This window comes from Ornithorhynchus anatinus, chromosome X1 (genome assembly GCF_004115215.2).
Source record: "Ornithorhynchus anatinus isolate Pmale09 chromosome X1, mOrnAna1.pri.v4, whole genome shotgun sequence".
NCBI lineage: Eukaryota > Metazoa > Chordata > Mammalia > Monotremata > Ornithorhynchidae > Ornithorhynchus > Ornithorhynchus anatinus.
In genome coordinates this window covers 32602248-32614158 of record NC_041749.1, presented here as the reverse complement: position 1 = coordinate 32614158, position 11911 = coordinate 32602248, and the positions used below count along the sequence as shown (strand labels likewise).

Here is an 11911-nt window from a genome sequence, read left to right as displayed (position 1 = left end):
CTAAATATGTTTGTTTTTAGTACATTTAAATTAAATCCTTCTTCAAGAGCCTTAATTTCAAGCTTCATCAAACTTGGCAGGTTCCAACTTCATCTTTTCCTATCTTCCCACTCGTTAATAAGGGTCTGAGATCACAGCTTCTCTAGTGTCTGGGGTGTTCTCGTTTCTTGTCTGCCTGATTTGAAGGGTGGTGGCTGAGTTTTGAAACAACCTAAACATGAGGCTGTCTCCTCTGTTTTGCATTCTCTCCCCTCCTGCAATCTGCCAGTATTTATTGTCCTTTTGGATCTCCAGATAAAACTGAAGGAGTGGGCATGGGTTTAAATTGTATGAGGAGTGGTTTAGATTAGGCAGAAGGTAGAAACTCCTGTCACCTCTCAGGGTCGTACCTGGAGAGTTTCCAGTACTCTACCAGTCTCGACTACGGGAGGGAGAGTCAAGCAGTGGCATAGCCATTCCATTCCTAACTTGGGCATTGGCTAGCGAGTGGAAGGCAATCTGCTAGAAGTCAAAAGTCACCTGTGCTGGGCAGCAGCAGCATGGGAGGGAGTCGAGGGTGGAGACTCAAGTTTACTGCATGGAAGGAGGCAATGGTAAACTACTTCTATATTTTTACTAAGAAAACTCTATGGATACACTACCAGAACAATTGCAGATGGAGGTGGGGTGCTCTGGGAGAGATGTGTCCATGGCGTCGCTATGGGTCAGATGTGACTCGACAGCGTAAGACACCAAGAACCTCCTGACTAAAATAGTAACAAAATTGATCGATCATATTAATTGACATGTATTGTGTGCAGAGCAATGTACTAGGCACTGGGAGGAGTACAATAGAATAGCATTGGTAGACATGTTCCCTGCTCAGAAGGAGCTTACAGCCCAGAGATGAAGAGGCAACAAGAATTGCAAGCAGGGATCCTGTTGACCTAGCAAGTGGGAGCCTTAGGGAATGAGAAATGCAGCAGGGATTGTGACTTCATCTGACGCTCCCCTCTGAGCTCCCTGCAGGAAGATGGCCCTACTGGACAGTCTCCAATTGCTCCCTCCACCATTTCCCCCAACCTCTCCTTCCAGCAAATGAATCTTGGACATTTTGAAGAAATAAACCATGAACAAAACCACCCCCAGTCCTTTGGTCTGTTGCCTCTTTCGGCTCTCTCCTTGGTACTCACCATTGAATACTCTTTAGAGACAACCGGCTTTACTAGCTCTGGTTACGTTTGAGGAATTTGGAATGCAATCTGGGATGTTTAATTACCTCTTATGGCATGCAAATTACCCTCCTTCAGTAATCCTGCCAGACAGAATCCCTCAAATTCAGGAGCAACTGTCTCCAAGTGAGCGAGGGTGAAATTTAAGGTGACAGGCAAAGGTCTGGGTGCTTGCTCTTGGGAAGGAAGTGGGGAGACAAAGACATGTGTTGCCTTTATTGGCATCTTGCAGTTTACAGGTGACCTAGCCTTTGCTCACTGTGGGATGACACTTGTCTCTCATGGCCAGAGAAGTGGTTTAGGAAGTTGCATGCTAGGGGTGTGGCTTGTGTGAAGACTACATTTCCCATTTCCTTGCAGCACCCACCAACTGGACGGACTACTGAGTTTGCCTGAGGTTCCCATAATGGAATAGCTATTCTAAAACTGCAAACGAAACGAAATGAAACGAACTGCAGGTTTTTCTTTTTTTAAAAAAATGGTATTTGTTAAGTGTTTACTTTGTGCCACGCAGTGTTCTAAGTGTTGAGGTAGATACAAGGTAATCAAGTTGGACACAGTCCCTGTCCCATTTGGGGCTCACATTCTTAATCCCCATTTTACAGATGAGGTAACTGAGGCAGGGAGAATAATAATAATTATGGTACTTGTTAAATGATTACTATAGCTAAGCACTGTTCTAAGGAATGGGATAGATACAAGTTAGTCAGGTTGGAAACATAGGGCTAACACATTTAATCCCCATTTTGCAGATGAGGTAAGTGAGGCCCAGAGAAATGAAGTGACTTGCCTAAGGTCACACAGCAGACAAGTGGTGGAATCAGAATTACAACCCAGCTCCTTCTGACCCTCAGGCCTGTGCTCTAGCCATTAGGCCACACTTCTTCCCTTTACAGATGTGAGTTGTCAGCTCAGATATTCCTTTCTGCTTTCCCCCTTGGTGCCTTTCTGCCATCTACAGGTTGTTAAGTCTATGGCTGTGACCCCTTGTCCTCTCAGTGACTATAGGTTCCCTATTGATGATCAGTGAGGTCATTGATTCATTGTTGAGAAGTGGTGTGTAAGTTTGGGTTGAGATATAAACTCCACATTTCTACAGACAACTCCAAGGTTGATTTTGCTGCTAGTGAACTCACCAGACCTTTGGGATCTTCTTCTCCTTCTACTTTTCCTTTCTGTTTGACATATTCAATCATTCAATAGTATTTATTGAGCACTTACTATGTGCAGAGCACTGTACTAAGCAGTTGGAATGTACAAATCGGCAACTGATAGAGACAGTCCCTGCCCACTGTCGGGCTTACAGTCTAATATAGCCATTCCACTAAGGTGAAATGGGGTCAGGGCATCCGAAATACGAGGCCTCATAGGAGTAGGACCCAGAGAGTAGGGAAAGAAAGCAGAAAGCTCTGAAAGGCTAAGCAGCATGGACAAGTGAAAAGAGCACAGACCCGGCAGTCAGAGGACGTAGGTTCTAATTCTCACTCCGCCACATGTCTGCTGTGTGACCCTGGGCAAGTCTCTTCACTCGTCTGTGTCTCAGTTATCTCATCTGTGAAACGTGGATTAAGACTGCGAGCCTTACGTTTAACGGGGAATGTGCCCAACTTGATTATCTTGTAACTACCCCACCTCTATAGTAGAGTTCCAGGCACAAAGCAAGTAATTAAATACTATTAAAACGAGAGAGACAAAGCAAGTCACAGAGAATGACAAGTAGAAAATTATTAAGAGAGAGCTCAGGAGGTGAAAGGGTGATATTGGCACATACATTTACATATCTGCTTATACACACTCAGAAAGATCTATAAGAGGTGTGCAGGGGTAGCACACACATATATACTTTTATTCACACAAACGCATATTTCAATCAGGCGATTATATTTATTGAGTGCTTACTGTGTGCTACTGTACCGTACGTTCCCTGACCACAAAAAGCTTACAGCCTAGAGGGGGAGACACATGCACAAGCACTCACCAGTCCTACACTGCTTCCTTTACCATTGAGGGTGCTTGTTGCTTGCAGGGCGTCGTTCTCTATGGTCTCTGATGCTGTTTCTCTGATGCAGTTTCAGCCATTTTGGACACCTCCAGAGAGGAGTATACAAGAGTGGCTGTTGCTGCTGCAGTGGTGGATAAAGGGGTTGGGTTGCTTCTCCCTACTTAACTTATGGGTCTTGATTACCCCTTCTGCCCCCCACCCCATTATCCTGGCCTAACGAAGGACTTCATAAAGTCTTGCAGGCTTTTATTTGTGGGAAAGAGTGGAGTTCTCCACTTAATGCTGGATGGTTGGATAACTTTCATCATTCATTAGCTCCCCTCACAAGATGGTGAGAAAAAGAAAGCAGCATGTTCCAGTGGATAAAGCAAAGACCTACGAGTCAGAAGACCTGGGTTCTAATCCTCGCTCTGCCACTTGCCTGCTGTGGGACCTTGGGCAAGTCACGACTTTTCTGTGTCTCAGTTTCCTCACATGCAAAATGGGGAGTCAATACTTTTTCCTCCCTCCTCTGTGAAGGATTATGGGCCCCATGTAGGACAGGGACTGTATCCAACCTGATTAACTTGCATTTACCACAGTGCTTGACGTATAGTAAACAATTATCAAATACCTTTTTTTTTTTAAGGAGGAGGAGAGACGGGGAGGAAATGGTTTGGATCCTTGTCAGTAGCTTCAGTCGGTCAGTTGCATTTACTGAGCACTTACTGTGTGCAGAGCACTGTACTGCACTCTGGGGAGAGTACAATATAACAGACAGATGAGGTTTGTTGAGAAGGAGCTGAAATTACTGGCCAAAGTAAAGTTAGGGTTGTGAATTTCAGTGATCCACACAATTTGTCTCATCATCAATAGGGGATCACTTTTAGTGAGAGAGGTTAGAGCGAGAGACTTTAGTTAGAGAGAAAGATCTAGTTAGAGAGAGAGATCACTTTAAGTGAGAGAAGACAGCATGGCTCAGTGGAAAGAGCACAAACTTGGGAGTCAGAGGTCATGGGTTCTAATCCCTGCTCCGCCACTTGTCAGCTGTGTGACTTTGGGCAAGTCACTTAACTTCTCTGGGCCTCAGTTGCCTCATCTGTAAAATAGGGATGAAGACTGTGAGCCCCAGGAAGGACAACCTGATCACCTTGTATCCCCCCAGCGCTTAGAACAGTGCTTTGCACATAGAAAGCGCTCAACAAATACCAACGTTAAGTCAGTAGTACTCTCTTCTCCCTGAGGACGTAGAAAGCGCTCAACAAATACCAACGTTAAGTCAGTAGTACTCTCTTCTCCCTGAGGACGTCTCAATTTGCACCTTCAATTAACTTGAATCAGCAGTGCTCTCTGCTGCAGTATAGCAGAAGTGCAACCTTAATTGGTTTTGCAGCTGTCCAAGGAACTTGGCCTAGATTGGAAGCTCTCATCAAGGTAACTGTCCTTAGCAGGTGATTTGGGAAGGACACAGCAGGAAGTCTTAATTGCCAGAGCGCATCCCCCTTTGGAGAAGTTCAGGTTAAGCTCTTCCCCCAACTGTAGCTCCCTGCACTCTCGTTCTGTTTAATGCAGCAGTTGATTTATTTATTCACTTTCTGTAACAGAGGCAGGCTTGCCCTCAGAATTTAATCAGAGGATTGTATAACCACAGCAAGAAGCTGCCAAAATCCATAACAATAATGAAAGAATAGGAGATGGGAGAATTGGATTGAAAGGCAGCTTTCAGGGCAGAAGTATTTTAAAAGTCCCTCCTCCCCACCGGCTTCCTAATAAGAGATGCGGAGAAACCAAAGCAAACCTCTGGATTCAGTTGCATCAGCTCATCACCTGGAGTGACCCAGACACATTATAGCAGCTTGATTGGCCAGTGTTCATGATCATGGAGGACTATGGTTTTAATTGCTCTCTTTGGAGCATTTAGGCCACGTCTCACTGTGAGTTAGAATCATGAGGGAAGGGAATATGTGCTCTGTCTGCAAACAGCCATTCCCCCCCAGGAGCTGGACCTCAAGATGACCCCTGCCCACTGTCTAGGGCTGAGGTTTTTAAAAAGGTGAAAATGTCTGAATGTTGGCTCCTCTTGTCTCTGCTCTTCGGTCAAGTGCCTGATAAGTCTTTTCTTCCTATTCTGATACAGCAAGTAAAGGAGCGTGTGGTTGAATTAAATCAAGACTTGCTACCTGGGTACCTAGACTCTTGGGCATCACCTAGCCTTTTCCTCCTAGGTACTCTTCTGCCCTATCCCCAGTCTATAACCTCTGAGTGGTGTTTTTGGGGAGGAGAGTGGAATTATGAGGGGGAGGAGTTGGATAGCAAGCTTGCCCTTTCAGGGGTTAAAGGGAAAGAGCAGCAACTCATAGGCCAGACAACTCCACCCCCAACTGACACCACCAATCCTAAGAAGCCGAGGATCTAGATGGGCTACCCAGTGATTAGGGTAATTTGTTCTACCTATGGGCAGAGGGAGTCTTCCCCTATCTCAGTTCCAGGGATGCTGGGCTTTAAACTCACGCTCTTCTCTCCTGTTTCCCAGCCTTCAAGCAAACCAACTCAAGTGAACAGACCAGTCCTCCTGATTGATCTGGATATGGTGATGGTGTATTCATCTTTCAGGTCTCACCTGCTAATTAGTAAGTTCTGAAAGGCAAAGGAGTTGTCTAATTGTTGTTCTATGTCCTCCTTCCCCTCCCAACCCCCAATCCCTGACCCTTAAGAGTACTCAGTAGCTACTTATTAATAACTTGCTGTATGTAGACAAGGGGTCCAGAATATATCATTGAGTCCTGTAGCAAGAAACTCTTCTGTTGCTCTTCCCTGATGGTTTAGCAGTAGCTGCTGCCCTCACTATCAGTACAATGAAAGTCTTTTGCTCAGGGTGCATCTTTTTAGGGTCTCTCATCATACTCCTTTGAAGACACAAGAAGGTGAGAGAAATACCACTGTTATCAGGGTGATGTCCTCACTTCAAACTCTGGACTCCCAGACTCAGAGAATAGGCAGAGATCATCTCATGTGGTCTCCAGTCTCCAGGCTGATACATGACTAAGTTATCAGGATAAAGGCTTGTCTGTTCTTTAAAGTGCTCTTTTGGGGTGAGGGTGGGTAGCCACTGGGATCAAAAGACTTGTCTTTGGAGTAGCTGATCATGTGGTCCCTGCTATATTATGGAAGTAACAACATTCCCCCTTGCCAAGGTAAGTAGAAGTTGATACTAATCAATTACAGCAAGAATATTAATCTTACTTTCATGAATAGTTCATTCAATAGTATTTATTGAGCACTTACTATGTGCAGAGCACTGTACTAAGCACTTGGAATGTCCAATTCAGAATAGTGTAATAGTCATGGGAGTTGTTGGACTGCTAAGAAGCAGAATGTGTTGTGGTAGACAGGGGAGGGTCACTGTACTTTTCTTAGGCTTCCCTGCCCTTGAATTTTACTCAGGGCTTCATAGCTTTGGCCTGTGAGCTTTTATCCTACCTGAACTCGTTTAGACTCATCTTGGCAATTTTGATCCAGGTGTTAAATCAATTGGCACAAGTAGGGAGGCAGTGAAGCATAGTGGAAAGCACATGAAACTTGGAATTGGAAGAGCTCAGTTTTATTCTCATCTCTGCCTGTTGTCATTTAACTGCCCTGAACCTCAGTTTTCTCACTTGTAAAATAAGGATAAGATTCCTGCCCTTGCTACCACTTAGATTGTAAGCTCAAATGGAATCAGGGACTGACTCTGATGTATCTTATAACCATCCCATTGCTTAGCATAGGACTTCAGCACTAGCTCAAATTTTGAAAAATACTATTTTCTACATAGGACTAGAGAAGTATCAGATTGCATTCCCATGAATTTATCCCTAAATCCAATCCTGCTGTGGGTTCTGGTCCCCTGAGGTTTTGTCCAGTGACTACCTTGTTTCTGAGGAATGAATTCCATCAGTTTCTTTTGTATGGTATTTAAGCACTTATTGTGTGCCAGACATTGTACTAAGAGCTGGGGTAGATACAAGATAATTGGGTTGGACAAAGTCCCTGTCTCACATAGGACTCACAGTTCAGTAATTTCTTTTTCTATTTATCAGTTTTGAGGAACATATGGTGCAGTGAATCAACAGTACTGAGCACCAACTTAGGGCAGAGCACTGTACTAAAATCTTGGAGGGGATAATAAGACACAGGGTCTGCCTTCAAGGAACTTACAATATATTTAATAGGCCATCATTGGGAGTTTGGCTATAATAGCGTTTGTGCAATCCAGGCAGCCTCTTACCCATCTGAATAAGAAAAGTGAATAAGCAAACACAAAGCATTCTCCCTTTAGATTTGTATTTAGTGTGAACGGTAAATAGCATTCTGCCCTCCACTAATAGTTTTTTTTTTTTCCACATTGGATAATGAAATGATCAAGAGCCTCCACGCCAGCAAGCATCTTGGCCTAGTGTATAGAGCATGGGTCTGGAAGTCAGAAAGACCTGGGTTCTAATCCCAGCTCAACTTCTTGTCTGCTGCCTGACCTTTGGCAAGTCACATCACTTCTCCGTGGTTGTTACCTCATCGGTAAAATGGGGATTTAAACTGTGAGCCCCATGTGGAACATAGACTGTGTCCAACCTGCGTAGCTTGTATCTACCCCACTGCTTAGTACAGTGTCTGGCACTTAACAAATACCATAAAAAAAAAAAGGCTAGGGGACCTCCCCTTCCTCTTTTGGCCCACTCTATCCCCAGATCTCCGGGGTTCCAACAGAAAGGGTCTGGCCTGTGGAGGGTGCTGGGTGACTTTCCGAACCATAGGTACAGCTTCCCAGAGCCCACAGGTTGGCAGCTGATAGCTGGTCCCTTTCGAGGGCTTCTTCAGAAAGTCTCCCCCACTCGGGGAGACAGTGTAGCAAGTATTTCATTTATATACTGCTGTGTCCTAGTTGATCCCATCCTTCTCCTTCACTAATATAAGATCGTATTAGCCGAGTGGGGTGTTTTCGGAGTGTAATCGACATTTACAATAACCTTACCCTAATGTCATCACAGAGATCGTATAATAACTTCGTGCCACTAAGGTGTAGGGTAAAATCAATTTTTTTCAGGCTGGCATTTACTGATGAGGATGGAGGTGCGGCTGCTCTGTGTAGGTTTTTGTTACAGTTTATAACTCTTTTTTAATTGGTAGGTACAGCCTGAGGGTTTAGAGAAAATGATGAGGTGATTTTTTTTTAATAAGTCTAATGAAGAAAGAAATAACTGTGTGTGCTTCTGTGGAAAGGGCTGAATGGACTGAGACAATTGGGTAGCTAATAATAATGGTGATATTAAGTGCTTACTATGAGCCTAGAACTGGGGTAAGTACAATGGAATCAGGTCAGACGATATTTGAACTCTATGGTGTTTACAATCCAAGGGGAAGGAGAACAGATCTTGAATCCCCAATTTACAAGAAACTGAGGCAAAGAGAAGTGAAGTGAGTTGCCCAAGGTTACCCAGCAGACAAGTGGCAGAGCCAGGATTAGAAACCAGGTCCTTCTGACACCCAGGCCTGGATTCAGCTAGTCCATGCTGCTTCCCCAATTCTGTAGCTTGAGTTGGCAGTCGACTACACTTATCTAACCTCTGAAGTAGAGAATGAGACTAATAATTTGTCTCCCCTTCTAGCCTGAAAGCTCCTTGTGGGAAGGGGATGTGTTTACCTACTCATACACTCCAGGATCTTAGTACAGTGCTCTGCACACAGTAAGTGCTCAAATACTGTTAATAGATCAGTTTCAATTCTGCTGATAGTTCTCCCGATCAATAGAACAAAATATTATTGGGCACTGACATCACCCATGTCTATGCCACAGTTTTCAAAGTTTTTCATGTTACTCAGTGGCAGCTAAGAGCCCTCCAAGATTCCCTCTAAATGAAGATTTCCATCAAAGCCGAAAAGAGAAAAGCAGAGTACCCATTTTTTCCTCCAGATCCATTACCTGGCAGAGCTGAGATTAGAACCCATGACCTTCTGACTCCCAAACCCATGCTGTACCCACTAGGCCATACTGCTTCTCATGGTTACTGGAAGTTTGGGAGAAGCAGAGACGTGTGCCTGTGCTATTAGGCTGCCTTCTAGATTTCTCTAAAGACTATTAATTGACCACCTACTGTGTGCTGAGCACTGTACCAAGTGCCTAGTAAGAACAGAAGTAGAAGATAGTCTCTGCCTTCAAGAAAGTTACACTCTATCAAGAAAATATACAGTCCCCAATTATTAACAGCTAGGGGGAGGAGAGAATGCAAAGATACAGCAACTTAAGGAAGAATAAGGAAAAGTGTTGAGTCCTGATTGAGAAGCAGGATTGAGAAGAGGCAGTATGAAGTTATGACCTCAGTACTAGTTGGGCCATAGGCCCCAGGAAACTTGATTTCCCAATAAATTTCCTAACTCAGATGCTGCTGCAGGAGCCCTCCCCTGCCTCAGCATTCCATGATATCGATCATCTCCAGAGGCAGGTGGCTCCTCTTTGACAGCATTAAAAACCTGGACCGTGAGCACCTTGTGGGACAGGGACTGTGTCCAGTCCAATTTGTTTGTTTGAATTCACCCTAGCCCTAATTACAGTGCCTGGCACATAGTAAGCACTTAACAAATACCACAATTATTATTACTAACTGGAGGGTAACCTCGGCAAGCGAAAGTTCATTGAAGGATAGCCACATTAAGCAAGAAGTCCTGACCATTGGCTTTACGGCTCTCTGTTAACTTTCTCCTTCCTACATACCTGTCCTCTTCAACTACTATTCCCCAGCTCCTTCTCTCTACTCCTCCCAAGTGGACCTTCTCACTGTGCCTCCCCATACTTGATCCATTGTTCATGCCATTCATTCCCCCTGCCTCAAATAATAATAGTAATGGTATTTAAGTGCTTACTATATGTCAAACATTGTTCTAAATGCTGGGGTAGATACAAGCTAATCAGGTTGAACACAGTCCCTGTCCCACATGAGGCTCACAGTCTTAATCCCCATTCTACAGATGAGGTAATAGGCACAGAGAATTGAAGAGACTTGCCCAGTGTCACACAGCAGACAGGTGGCAGAGCTGGGATTGGAATCCAGGTCCTCCTGATTCCCAAGCCAGTGCTCTATCTACTCGGCCATGCTCCTCCCCATTCAAATCTATTAGGTCACAGATGTCCCCATTTCCAAAGACCTCCTGAAATCCCTCTTCCTCCAGGATTCATTTAGCCACTTTAGGGCTTTTTACAACCAATCACTCATCATTTATGTATATATCTATTTATATGCCCTATTCACGTTTCCTTTTTCTTCCTTAAAGAATACCAGTAAAATCATCTGATACTGGTTTGCCCTCCATCACTCACCATTTCTCTGGTTCTGTCCCTTTCTCTTCCTTTCCACTGAAATAAAATGAAGTCAGTCAGTTTCCAAATCCCATCACTTTATGCAAATTACACAGATGCATATGCTGATCAGACACTGTCCTTAGGCATCTAGCAATTTGTTACAATGGCCTTCAGCTTCTTAGCACCTGGACGCTCTTGCCTTGAGGGATATGAAGCCTCCTTCCCACCTGCCCCTTGCTGGGGAGTTAAAGTTAGGAGAAGCAGTGTGCAGTCTGTTAAGGCTGATCTAGCTGAAAAGTTGGTGACTCCCTGCAGTATTGAGGGGAGGGTCACCCTCGGGGCGTTTTAGTTGGATGGGGTGACATCCCAAGTTTTGGTTGCTGTGCTAAAGTTTATTCGAAGTTGATTAGTCTGGGAAACTGCAGAATTTCTCACAGATAAAACTCCCAGACCCCATCCCCAAGGCTGGGGTTCCCCTTTTGGGGAAAGAGCCTGATCTGTGGGATAGTGGGTCTCATCCCTGTCCTATATCCAGGGCACTAATCTCTGTAAAGAACAGCAAGAAAATATCTAAAGTTATATCTGGAGGGTGTTTGACGATAATGGAATATCTTGCAGTTTGTTTCTGCGGGAAATGTGTGCATAGCTGTGGATTGATCCATAGGCAGAAAACAAAGTCTGGAGCTAAATAAAGAGTTGGGAAATAGTAGATCTGAGATGGGGAGATGATGGAAAGAGAGGGGGAAGGAAAGAAGAAAGAGAGGAGAAGAGGGATTGGGAAAGGGGAAGAGGAGACTTACAGAACTTCTGTTGATCTGCAAGTGGGAAGACAGGAAAAGTTGAGAGGGTGGAAAACATAAGGTCCCATGAATAATTTTTGGCTAATTGCTGGTGTGCAGTGAAAAGATTGGAAGAGGACATTGAGAAGTTATTTAGCTCATCCCCCTGCCTCTAGGCAGGATCACACCATAGGAGCAAGGATTCTCCAGGATAAACAGTGTGACCTATTGGAAAGAGCACGAGCCTGGGAGTCAGAGAACCTGGGTTCTAATCCTGGCTCTGCTGTTGTCTGCTGTGTGATATTGGGCAAGTCACTTAACTTCTCTGTGCCTCAGTTTACTCAACTGTAAAATGGGAATTAAATATCTATTCTCCCTCCCTCTTAGACTGTGAGCCCCATGCAGGACAGGTACAGTGTCCGACCTAGTTAAGTTGTACCTTCCCCAGTGCTTAGAACAGGGTTTGACACATAGTAAGTGCTTAACAAATACCATCAAAAAAAAGCCTCCCAGTTTCTCCTTGGATCCAGCTTCCAATGACTCACATCTCTTACCTTGGATAAATTATCTCAAGCACTTAACCTATATCCCTTCTACTGCATTTTTAGCA

The 11911-nt window shown here is 44.4% G+C and overlaps 1 non-coding gene across 1 annotated transcript; it reads left to right on the top strand.

Annotated features, from left to right (window-relative positions):
• Positions 1-371: 371 nt before the first annotated feature.
• LOC114807007 lies at positions 372-509 on the top strand. The gene has a single exon (XR_003755060.1). It is a non-coding gene; the product is annotated as a small nucleolar RNA SNORA7 (small nucleolar RNA).
• The last annotated feature ends 11402 nt before the right edge of the window (positions 510-11911 follow it).